Genomic DNA, 12,588 nt, shown 5'->3' with positions numbered 1-12,588 from the left:
CATGTTTCCTTTTCGTGGTTTACAAAACAGGCAGAAAAATCACTTGTCAGAAGGGCTGCGAGGCTGAATTCCTTAACGTCCGAGGGCACCGAAAGGTCCTCTCCTGTATCTCCACGCAAGCGTAAAACATTCCCGTGTCAGCTGGACTGGCTCCCTGACACTAATTTCATGCCATTTATGTGGCAACTCAGGTGACAGTTCCCAGAAAGCTGTAACATTTGCCTTAAATAGCTGAGTTCACTGATCAGTGATCAAAGGAACGCAGACTTTGGAGCCGGTTTCCCATTGACCCGGAGCTGCTGGAGCAGAGCAGCAAGCCCTTGGCACACCGGCTCCTGCCCAGCACCCATCTGCAGGCAGGAAGACCATGGTGAAGGGGGAAACATCTGACCCATTTACTCCATGCAAACTTTAGCCAATTTAAAAATCTTATGATTTGCATCTAGCTAATGACCAGAGACACAAAGACTTGTAAAGACATGATAAACGCCTCTGCCTCCCCACCAGACAAGCACGGTCTCAGCCCAGCACCTGAGAGCAGACATGAGAAATCAAGCCCGCCCTTCCCCCAATCTGAAGCCTCTCACTGAAACTAATTAAAAAAGCAAACAAGCCCCTGACTACCCTTCCAGGCTGGACAAATGCCACTGCCATGCTGAAAGACATCTCCGGAACACTGGCCTGGCAGCAGGAGACCACACCAGACACCGGAAGGAAAGGACATGAAGAACCACAGCTCCTCTCCCAAATCCCTGATGTCCCGGAGAAGCTCCAGCGCCCCAAACCCTGACCAGCCTCGCAGGGGTACCAAGGCACCCTTGTACCGCTCAGGCTGCCACCTCCCCGGCGTCCAGGCTGGTTTTGAAACTTCACAGCGCTGATGGTTGTGTTCAGGGAGGCAGATGTGCACAACCTCTGGTCCACCCATGCGAGCTGCAGTTGCGTGGATGCAATCCTGGCATCGCCCCAGGATGCTGAATAACCCCCTTACATCCATCGCTCTGATGCAGCTGTTTGCACAGAAGAATTTAAAAAGTCATCTTTGATGATGATGCAACTGTTGTGCTATAGGGGACCTGCCTCCTAATAACTATAATGCAACATATGGTAACGAGGAAGGAAAGGGAGTGGAAAATTAATATGCTCCAGCATTGGCAGAGGGCTTCATCTGTTTATTTACAAAAGACAGAGCCTGAGTCTGAAAATGAGACGATGCAATCCCACGGTAAATGACAGTAGTTGTCCTACCTTTACACTGATGTAGAAGAGATAAGACTCTGCCCTTGAGTGTTTTGTTACCTTCTGCCCAAGAGTTCAAGATGATTTAAAAAAAAAAAAAAACAGCAAAAAAACATACAAGCCATAAAAGCCACAAACCATACCAGTTTCAATACAAACAGGGATGTTTTCTTTAGCCATTTCTACCGTGGCAGGAGTGAGATAAGCGGACCTTTTATATGAGTATTGTGAAAATAGCTGCAGGAAGATAACAAAAATTGAAATATATGTTAGATATAACTGTCAGCTACTGTCATCTCAGGCTGCAACTGTTCCCACACTTAACCTCTAAGATGAGCAAACAAAAACACCCAGCAGGGCTTCAAAAAGTCAGCATCCATCAGCTGCACAACTGGCTTCCAAACCAGGAGGGGTGGTGGGACCCCCCTCCTCCCCCGAAGCAGAGGCTGAGTCCTGGGGGCAGAGCGCTGATTTGGAAGAGGAAGGATGGAGGGATGGAGGGGGAAAGGACACACAGGAAGGAAGAGCAGTATCCTCCTTCCTCCGTGTTTCCCTTCCTCCCTGCTCTCATGGTACCAAATTACTCAAGGCTTCTGCTGCCTGTCATGTTTTCTAGTGGACATAAAGTCCTTTACCACTCTCAGGAGCAGGTGCTCAGAGAAACCCAAAATTGCTTCAAGAGCCAAGGGTGGCCTGAGGCAGCCCAAGCTCCTCACTGAGCTCCAGCGATCCCAGAAGAAGACCCAGCTCAAGACTGAGGTGCTGGGACACCCTCGGTTGGCAGTGCTTCAATCCCCAGCTTTATCGCGCAGTAATTCTCCTTGAGTTTGGGTGAGGTGTTTGATCTCCTGCAGGATTTTGCAGCAGGAAGGGGGATGACCCCTCTCTTCTCTGCTTTGCTCATCACAGTAATTCAGCTGTAGGACCACCGCAGCCCACGACCTTGGCAGATGCGTGGGGACTGCACAGCACAGGAGGTCTTTGCTGTTGATGGGGACTCAGGGGTGGTACTCTGCAAACCAACGGGAACATGAGAAAAAAGTGGCACCGAGTTACAACCCTGGGATGAAAGAAGGGACATGCCTGGTGCATCTTCTTTCTTCTTTTTCAAGCAGATGGAACATTTTCAAACCTACAACCTAAGTTTTTCTGTAATATCCCTCTATGTTGGGATAAAGCAATTTGTTGAGATGGAGGTGCTCTCCGAAGCCAATATCCACTGCACCTCTGACGGAGCAAAGGATTTTTATCTACTTAAAGGTAGAACAAGATGCTTCAAAGTGAAAAAAATACATAAACTGTCAAAAAAATAGATTTTTTCCTCTTTTTTAAAATAATCACCTAACTCATAAGCAAAGTGAAATTAAATTAAGAAAAGGGAAACTTCAGCAAGACGTTGGGAAGTATTTAATAGTTTCATGCATCTTCCTGTTGGGAAAAGCTTCCCATGGGAAGGTTGTTGGCAGGGGAGCGCAGTCACCACCGGCTTCCCTAATCCGGCGCTGGCAGCATCGGGAGCGGCGGATGCCGTGGGTCCTTCCCGGCTGGCCCGCTGCAGGATGGAGTTGGGCTGACTTCATCGGAAGCGATCCCCCCCCTTTCCCTCCTCCCCCTCCGGCCCCCCATTCATGTTGGGAAGGAGCTTGGCAAACCCTGGGGAGATTACAAGGCAGGGGAAGCAGGAGGTTAAAACACTCTGAGGCCCCTTTCAGTCCAAAAGACAAAGTAATCGTGAAGCTAAAACAGATGCTTTGCTGAAAATAAAGAGTGGTTTACACGAGTCTCAAAGAGAAGCCAAAAACCGAAAATGCCGTACAGTCCCAGGAAACTGTGAGCATCCTGCTCCTATAAATAACTATAATACCTGAGGCTACAATAATATTATTGCAATATTTTGAAATGGTGCTGAAAGTTCACGCATGTTGTTTGAAGGATAAATTTGAGACGGCACATAAAGGAGGCCATGCCACTGCATTTGATGTAATGAAAGCCCTGAGTTTAAAAATATATATATATTTACAATTTATTTCCACGAGTAACACCAGGGAGACTGACAAGACCAGCCACCCAGGGACAGCCATGAGCAATCGCCCATTTAAATGAGGTCTCAAAAAACAGAGACAAGAGAAAGCCCATGGAGAGACAAGCCAGCAAATGCTACTTTTCTGCTTAATTATGATCGACTCCTGTCCCATTTGGTGGGCCAACCTGTTTTCCTGGACACCTGGAGAGAAGCGATATTCTGAGAATATCTCTGTAGGTTCACGGACATTTGTCCATGGGCTTTTACGGTGCTTTGACCCAGTTCACCTGTGCAGGTGAAGGGATGCTCAGGCTCTGGGCTCATCCACTCCTCCACCTTTCTGCTGAACCTGCCACCTCTGAGTCACAGGAGATGACAGCAGTTTCTTGGCGTGAGCATTTTTCTGCTGATGAACGGACTGAAACTGCCACGTTTCCTCCCTCTGAGCGCAAATGGATCAATTGCAATAGGGGATCACAACTTGCAGGATAGGAAGAATCATAGAGTCACAGAACGGTTCGGGCTGGAACGGATCTTCAAAGATTATCTAGTCCAACCCCCTGCCATGGGCAGGGAACATCTTCCACTACATCAGGTTGCTCTAAGCCCTGTCCAACCTGGCCTTGAACACTTCTAATGATGGGCCATCCACAACTCCTCTGGTCAACCTGTTCCACAGTTTCACCACCCTCATCGTAAAACGTTTCTTTCTCATGTCCAACCTAAACCAATCCTTTTTCAGTTTAAATGATTAGCCCTTGTCCTGTCACTACAGGCCTTGGTAAAAAGTCTCCCTCCATCTTTCTTGTAAGTCCTCTTTAAGTATTGAAAGACGGCTATAAAGTCTCCCTGGAGCCTCCCCTCCTCCAGGCTGAACAACCCCAATTCTCTCAGCCTGTCCTCATAGAAAAGGCACTAGGGTAGATAAAGGCAGCTCGCCTCGAGGTGAGCCCACCCCTGGAGTTTGGGCTCTATATATTCTATCTATCTGATGAACACCTCTGGCTGCTGCACTCGCTAACCCACCCTTCTGAACGGCAAAAGGACTCTGCGTCATCTTCCTCAACCTCTGGAGCTCCTGGTGAGGAGCAAGTCTGCCAAGGGAGGGAGCAGCACAACCAGCAAGGTACGGCTCTACTTCGTGCCGCTTTCCAGAAAGCTTAAAGCACTCGTGCAGCTGTCCAGGGACCGGGCAGTTAAACTCTGCTGCAGCTGTACCTGCAGCTATTCGTACTAGACCATGCCTCAGGGGTCTTACATTCACTGCCTACTTACAGATGGAGAAAAATCTTCCTACCTACTGCCACCTCAAGCCATCTCTCACCCCGCTGCCAGCACGGCTTTCCACAGACTTCCCTTCTGCATCGACAGGTGATTTTTTCATCCCCCAAGTTCAAGCCAGACCCGTACAGAAGTGACAGCCCCTTTGTTTAGTTCCTATGTGGCCAAAATACCCGCAGCTCAATTACAGCTGAAATCTGCTCCTGCCCGGCAAAAAGAGCTGCCAATTTTTCAGTCGGAACCAGTGGCAAACAGTGGATAAAAGGGAAAAACAGAAGGGGAAAAAAAGGGAGGAGAGATGAAAGAAAAAGAGGAGAAAAAGGGAAATGAGGGGGGTGGGGAAGAAGACATGGAGAAAAGGGTGGAAAAAACAAAATGACCGGGTGAGGTGACTTACTTTACTAAGGCTCAGGCACCAGTCCAGCACTTGTTCACCTGGCATACTGCCCATGAAGAAGAGGCACTGCATTAGGTACCAGGTCCCCTGCACGCTGCCTGGCCCCAGGCTTTACCCCTCCTCCTGCACAGACGGGCCCATGATCATGTTTCGATCCTTATAAATTATTGACATCAGATATGAGGAAGCGGAGACATTAGAGATGGAAAAGATGCACCAGCCCATCCCCCAGGGAAGAGAGCTGGACCCCGTGTCACACGAGTGAAGCAGTGATGCTCCGTCTCTCCTTGGGAAGGTGTTTTGCAGCTCAGTGCCCTCACCAGGCAGAATTTCTTCATTTCTTTGCATAAACTGCATTTGTTTTGACCTCTTATCCCTTCCTCCTGGCATTACCACCAGTTGGCACCCCATGCAGTCCTCTGGAGTTGTGCAGCATCACTGGGACACTTCCCTTTTTAAAATTTTCAAAATAAATTAATCATTCTGCAAAGTCCAGTGAAAGAATAAGCCAGAGATCAAGTATTTAAAAAGAAAAATAAAAATCAGAATAATTTTGAAAACTGAGGACCTTCAGCTAGAACTTCACTCTTCCTGCCTTTGCCTCCCAGAGAGGGAGGGCAATCACTAGCTGGGGATGCAGTCAGGAGAAAAGTATTTCCTGAGCTATGGACCCACTGCTTTGTAAAGTTACTCCTGCAGCACCAAAGGAAACGAGTGACTCCAGCGCCGCTTCATCCTGCATCCCGCGATGCTCAGCCAGCTGGAGTTAGTGGGATGGGGCAGCACCCAGCCTCCTGAACGCTTGGCAAAAAAAGCACAAAACAACCCCGTCCCCATCCCTAGCATCGCGTTTTAAGAGCTAACTCCCTCCTGACAACTGAGATAGAGCACACAAAGGAGCGTGTCATGCTTTGAACTCCACGGTAATTCACCTCCTTGCCAGGATTTGCACATTCTTTCTGTTGGCTCCAAGAGTTGTCAATGCTTCCTTCACTTGCACAGAGCTTCGCGCAGATGAAAGACTCCCGCTGCGAGTCGTCAAGATTTACTGTAATTTTGGTTCAGATCAGGAAAGCATTTACGCGTGTGCTTAAATCACTGCCGAAGTCAAGGGCACCCGGTTGCACGCTCCCATACTCCCAGGCAATCAAGATGAAAACAACTTTTTTTTTTTTTTTTTCTTTGGGATAAGAAGGCATGCAGAATCTTAATTAAAGCTAGATGGCAATTATCTAAATGAGCTGTTTGTTACTGTAACAAATCAGGTGGGAAGATGATCAAGCACAGTTTGGACATGAGGACAGAAATTGGGTGGGGAAAAGCCAGCACTGAGAGTTTGCTCGAGCAAACACAGGGTGCAGGACACAGCATTTGTCCACAGCACCTTTGAAAAGAGGCTCCATGTTTTCAAGACACCAAAGCTCTAAAGGAGAGGTTCCCGGATAATTTTTACTGAAGATTCCCCTTCTAACAGATGTCTTTGGACCTGCTCAAAAGGGAAGGGATTCAAATCATCCACTTCTTCCCCATGGTGTAATGCGTTTCTGCTGGCTTTTCCTGCTTCACACGCATGAGCCTATGCTGGTACTGGGAAGCCCTGAGCACGGAGCAGACATTTTGGAGGCTCTTCTAGACTCAGTGACTCCTTCCTGGCTGTGCTAAACACATTTGGGGATTCAAGTATTTGGGAATAATTTGGTAGTTCAGCCATTCCAGTCTCCATTCCCACACTCCCAGAGATACAAATGGGATAACTACCAGCCGCAGTCAACCACAGCCCTAACAGATTGATCCACAGGTCCCTGCCACAACATCACCTCAGGCTGCACCAAAACAGGACCAAAACTGGGCACCAACAACGTCCCTGCCACATGCTGGAATCGTTTCAGCCTTCCCCCTACGAGTGTAAACCTAACCCAGAAAAAGGCTTCTAGCAAGAGCACTGCGGGTTCCAGGTTGACTGTGCCTTGGTGGCTTCTAGAGAAAAACTACCTCAAAAGACAAATAAAATGATGGGTTTGGTTTTTTTTTTTTCCCACTCAGTTTGGGAACTGAAGCAAAGACATGAGCTCTCCTCATCATCTGAAGCACCGCTACCTGGCACGTATCTTGACATGCTTGACATGCTATGGGTGCACCTGGTGCGTGCCGTGGGCACGTGGGGTGCGTGCCCTGATGCCAGGGCTGTGTGGGTTGCATGCCGTGGGTATGCGGGATGCTTGCTATGGGTATGCAGGGTGCACGCGGTGACTATACAGGGTGCACACAGCGGGTATGTGGGGTGCACACGGTGGGTACGCTGCCCGAGTCCAACTCAGCCAAGGTTATCTGCAACCATTCAGAAGCCACACTGAGACTTGATGCCTGAGATGATGGACAGACAGAGCACACAGTGGGCAGTCAGAGGGAAACCCCTCTCCTCTTTTGAAAAATCCAACATGGTCCTGCAATAGGATGAGGAGCAGGTGCCCCGTAGGACAAGCCAGGCTGACTCAGCTGGGAGTGACCTGGCTAAGCTGGCTGGTTTCCCAGCTAGCCACCAGCCTTGAGCATGGTGCTTCCCTGCAACCACTCGCATTTCCCGCCTCGAGGCAACCACCCATTTCTCGAGGATGGGACAGTGCTGCACCCAAAGGCAAACCAGCGATAAACAGGCACCTCAGCAGGAGCCAGGTAGCAGGGAAAAACCTGATCGTGATATGATGTGGTGCGGACCTCGCCAGGGAGCGAAGCCCAAGAGCCTGCTGGTCATCCACCGCCCTGGAGACCTCCATCCCGGTGTGACCTCCGGCACCAGTGTTTGGGCACTGGTTGCCCAACTGCTGGCCCAGGGCCAGGGGCTGACACGCTGGCCAGAGGTCACTGGCCGCGAGGCCGGGGTGTCTCAGCATGACTTGGGGAGGAAAATGGTGAAGAGAGAAAGCTTGAAGGAAGGGGCACCCAGCCCACATGTGATGGCACCCAGTGGCACCGGGGACCCCCGCACTGTGAGCTGTGCTGGGTGAGCTACACAACAGAGAACAGGAGGCAGGACATGGAAAAACCTCAAAATCAGGCTGCGGACACTATTTCAGGAGAAGGACAAAGGCTGCACGTCCCCAGGAACGGTGCCACCCATGAGGAGGGTGGCACTCTTCCACTCTGACTCCAGGACGGGGCTCCCTGGGGATGATGCACCCATCAGCCACAGCACTTCTTGCAGGCTGACAAAAAGGACAGCTGCTGCAAATGGCAGAAGAGCCTCCCCAAGGAGTCACTCACAGCACAGTCTTGGTCCACCGCCATACCACGGAGGGCTGTTATCTCCGGGCATCTAATGAGACAGTGCAGAATGCGGTGCCAGTGGTTTGGCTCTTCGAAATGAAGCGGTCCTCTCTGGGCAGCATCACTCTGAAACTCATCCCATGATCCTGAGAGCACACCAGGGCTGAGCGGGCAAGAGTGCTCATGGTGGGACCTTCAGCCACAATGTCCTCATCATACCCAGCATGGTTGTCAAACCTATATGGACCTAAAGAATGTCTTTTGCTGGACACTTGGGACTTTACCTCTTGCTGTGCATTATGTGGCTGCCACAGGCCACCATGAACATACTTGTAATTAAAGGGTGGGTGAAGTAACTTGCTATGGTCACAGAGAAACTGAAAAACTCACAAGAGACCATTTAGCAGAAGAAACTCACGGTGCACATTCAGACAGTCTCTCTCCATGGAAGAGGGCATTTTACCAGATTTATTCTGAGCTGAGAAGAGGATCCTTTGTACAACACTATATGAGAGTATTGAGCTGGTGAATATACCCGCCTGCGAGGAGAAAATAAAGATGCTAATTCAGAGCTGCCTTTTCCAGGAACCTCTTACAGAGAGTTTGACCACTCTTGGGTGGCTGAGTGGGTGGCTGGTCTTGCTTTCTGCCCAGGAGGGCTCCTAGGGACAAACCTGCCTTCGTAGACAGAGCTCAGCTAGAGGAAAGGAAAATCCACCAACAGGTCCTTCAACTCTCCGTCAAGAGCTTTGCCCGGATGCGTTGCAGAAGCTGAACACCCCATGCAGTCAGTTCTCCATCACAAAGGGGCAAAGAGAAGGCAAAGGGAAGATGCTCGGCGGGAAGAAGCTATAAAGAAGAGCAGTGGTTTCTCCCTGGCACTCTCCTATCTGCTAAACACCCAGAGGAACACCTTGAATCATCGGCAACTACCAGATACAACTTCAGAGCACACAAGAGAGAAAGGGAAAGAGAGGAGGGAAAATAACCCGTCCATTCAAGAGGCGGGAGGATGGAAAGATGAAGCTTTAAGCAAGCTGAGAGTAAGTCTGGAGAAAAGCTATGGCTGCTGGTAGGATGGCTACCACCTAATTTGCAGCAAAGCCTTCACATGCAGTGGGAGAAGAGGGTCCCTGGCTCCGACTGACTGCAAAGCCTGAAGTTATGAGCTGGGCGTACAAGGACCTTCCAAGTAAAGATGTGTTTGCACAGCTGTAGGCCCCTCAGTTTTAGTTAAACGAACAGCCTCGCTTCCCCTCCTCAATCCCATCTCCTCCTGGGCACAGGGACAAGCTTCAGATCTGCAAGAAAACCCTGATGCAAGCGCCTCTGACCTACAGCCACAAATCCATTTATCATCAGGCCGGGAGGCTGGACAAAGGGGAGCGGTGTCTCAGAGCTGGGTGCCAGGGCCACTCTCTGATTCAGCAAAGCCCTTGATAAGAAATGTCATCCTCCATTGAGTAATTTTAGCCCATGAGATAAGAATCTCTATCAGGCTCAAACATATGGCTGGCTGCAGAGCACGCAGCAAAATGAGACGGGTAATTTATTTGCTTGTGCTAAGAGCACTCCCAGAGTCAAAAAAGCTGATGCAATGAAATAATAAGTGCCAAATTACACTCCATTCTTCTTTGGAGACCTGGAAGAGGCTCCTGAGAGATACAAGGGCTTGTATCTCTCTCCTCCCATCATCAAGCCACCGAGGAGACAACACTACTACATGACTAATGAAGACAGGGCTGCATGGGATTTTCTAAGGTCTGTCCCTCTCATTAAATCCTACTTGTTACACAGGAACTTACACCCACGGACACGACCAGTGCTCTGTATGACGTGCCCAGTAGATGCTATGCAGGGAAGGCAGCGGAGGGGTTAAGTGACAGAATTACACAGGACCAAGGGCTGAACTCCGGTCTCCTGAGATAAGCCCTAGTGTTAGATCATGGTTTAAAATTAATGCCCTGCAGCACCATCGGTGCACTTGGTGCTGCAACGCTCTCCTGCCAAGCCCAACTTAGCACCTCTGATTTAGGTGACCTGAACTAATCTGTATAAACATGACATTGGGCCAGACATTGCATGGCTTGGGCCACTCAGAGAGTAATGAGCTATGGCAGGAGCATCTGATCCAGGGGGACAACTCAAGGACACTCCCAAGAAGCACTTAATATGTTTAACCACTGGTTAATATGTTTAACCACTGGTTGCTGGGAGGATCTGCTGAGGAAGGCTCACCCCTGGAAAACTTTCTTTCATATATTCTTCCCTCTCTTGGTTATCATCAAGGGAGACACCAAACTAGATGGTCTGACTCTGTACAGCCACTTCTACTCCCTTTCATTTTCATCAGCATGGCTGCTGTTCAACATGTATCATATGCTTTCCCATCATCACCTTTAAATGGGGGAATTTCACTCTCAGACTAAGGATTAACATCCCAACATCCAGTCTGAAACAGAAACTCATGCTTAACCTGCAAATATTTCAATCTGGTGCTTCCAAGGAAGTGGGCCAGACCCAGACTTTGAAGTGTCCTTCCTCTCTCCAACTCAAACCCGCCCTGTAGAAATAGTAGCTACACACTTGGTCATAGATAGTCTCTTCATTGATGTGAAATCAATGTTCCTTCCTGGCCAGCGGTATCTTCCCATCACCAGATCTACCCATGACATTGGCATTCTCACTGGAAATATCAGCAGCTAAACCATTGACTGAGTGAGTCATGGAGATTAAAAACTTCTCACTAATCACAGAATCACAAAGTCATAGAATGGTTAGAGTTGGAAGGGACCTTAAAGATCATCTAGTTTCAACCTCCCTGCCATGGGCAGGGACACCGCCCACTAGACCAGGTTGCTCAAAGCCCCATCCCACTTTGCCTTGAATGCTTCCAAGGATGGGGCATCCACAACTTCTCTAGGCAACCTGTTCTATAGTAATACTAAGAGATGTTCCTTCCAGCTCAGTGCTGAGACATGGGTGTGAAGGGAAGTGGGGAAACCTCTGATCTGGAAAAAATGAGGGGATTTTCATCTCAAGGGAGTTCAAACCAGCATCTTTCACCATTGCCAAATTTATTATGGAATGTTAACATGATGATACAGGTCTACATGCACACGCTGGCACGGCCTTCCTGGCAACATCACAGAGTAAGCTCAGAGGAAGAGTCTGATGAACCCTTTCCACCCTCACAACCACAGAACCTTCACATAAACCAGCTGGACCCCACAAAGTGCAGCAGAGGAAAGCCATGTGTCCTTCATGCCTCTTCTGCCTCTAGAGCAGACCAAGCCCAAGACACCCTCTCCCGTCCCGGCTAGCCGTCCCTTTCAAGGAATGCTTCCAGCACTCCTGAGCAAGGGCATGACAAGTGACGAGACACATGCTTCTGAGGAAAAACATCTGCAGCAGAAGGGAAGCAAGAAAATAAATCAAGCTTCAACTTTCTTTTCTGCAATCAACATTTTTCAGTTATCCAAAGGTGGTAAATTGAAACCAGGTAATTTTATCTATTTTTTCCAGATCCTCTCTTTCTCCTCTTGTGGCTTTGGATGAGGCAATGCTTTAAGCTCATTTATTTCAGCTCTCTTTGGATCTCATCAGTTTGGAAAATACATCACTGTTGTGCTCTGGAGCTGGAGCCTCAAACAGTACAGATGAGTGTGAGGGACTTGTCATCCTCGCTTCCAAAAATAAAGCAGTAAGTTCCTCTGGCATAAAGTAAAGGCACAAAGCCTCCTCCAGAAGCAATACATTTAATGTGTGTGTGTAAACAGAGATGCTAAAAAAATTAATTCTTAGATATGTGGTCAAGTAAGACTGTAGAGATTTGCTGATCATTTTTACATGAAGCCTGCTCAAGTGCCTGCTGGCCTCTGCAATGGGATCTGCAGAGGTAGGCACGGGTGACACAGGACACGAGAAGTGGCCAAGGGAACAGGAGGGAGGCTGGGGCAGTAAGAGAAACTACTCAATCAAAAATCAATGCCTGGACTCATCCCAGGCTTTCTTGTCTGATGGATATTGGACTGAAGCGGAAAGAAGGGAAAATGTTTGGCTAGTTCAGGGTATTTTTTTACCTTGTTGTGAACCTTCAGTCCCGCTCTAGAGGTCAAGAAGCTGGCTCGTAGCATCACCTTTCCTTCTTCCTCCTGTATCTTCCCTTGTGCACCCTCCTCCTGGGCAAAATCCATCTCTCTAAAACAAGAGCTATACTCCAGGCTTTTGAGCGCTCCCAACAGCAACACAGCATTGATTTTAGTTACTTGTGCGAAGCAGCCAACTCTGTCCTTTCTCCTTGTGTGATATTGGAGAAATAAACTGAAGCTTCCCTGTCCCCAAAGTTGAGGGGGGGTTGCCTGGAGAGTTCAGCAAGTCTTTT

Source organism: Numenius arquata, chromosome 3, assembly GCF_964106895.1.
Source record: "Numenius arquata chromosome 3, bNumArq3.hap1.1, whole genome shotgun sequence".
NCBI lineage: Eukaryota > Metazoa > Chordata > Aves > Charadriiformes > Scolopacidae > Numenius > Numenius arquata.
Note: the sequence above shows the minus strand (reverse complement) of the source record.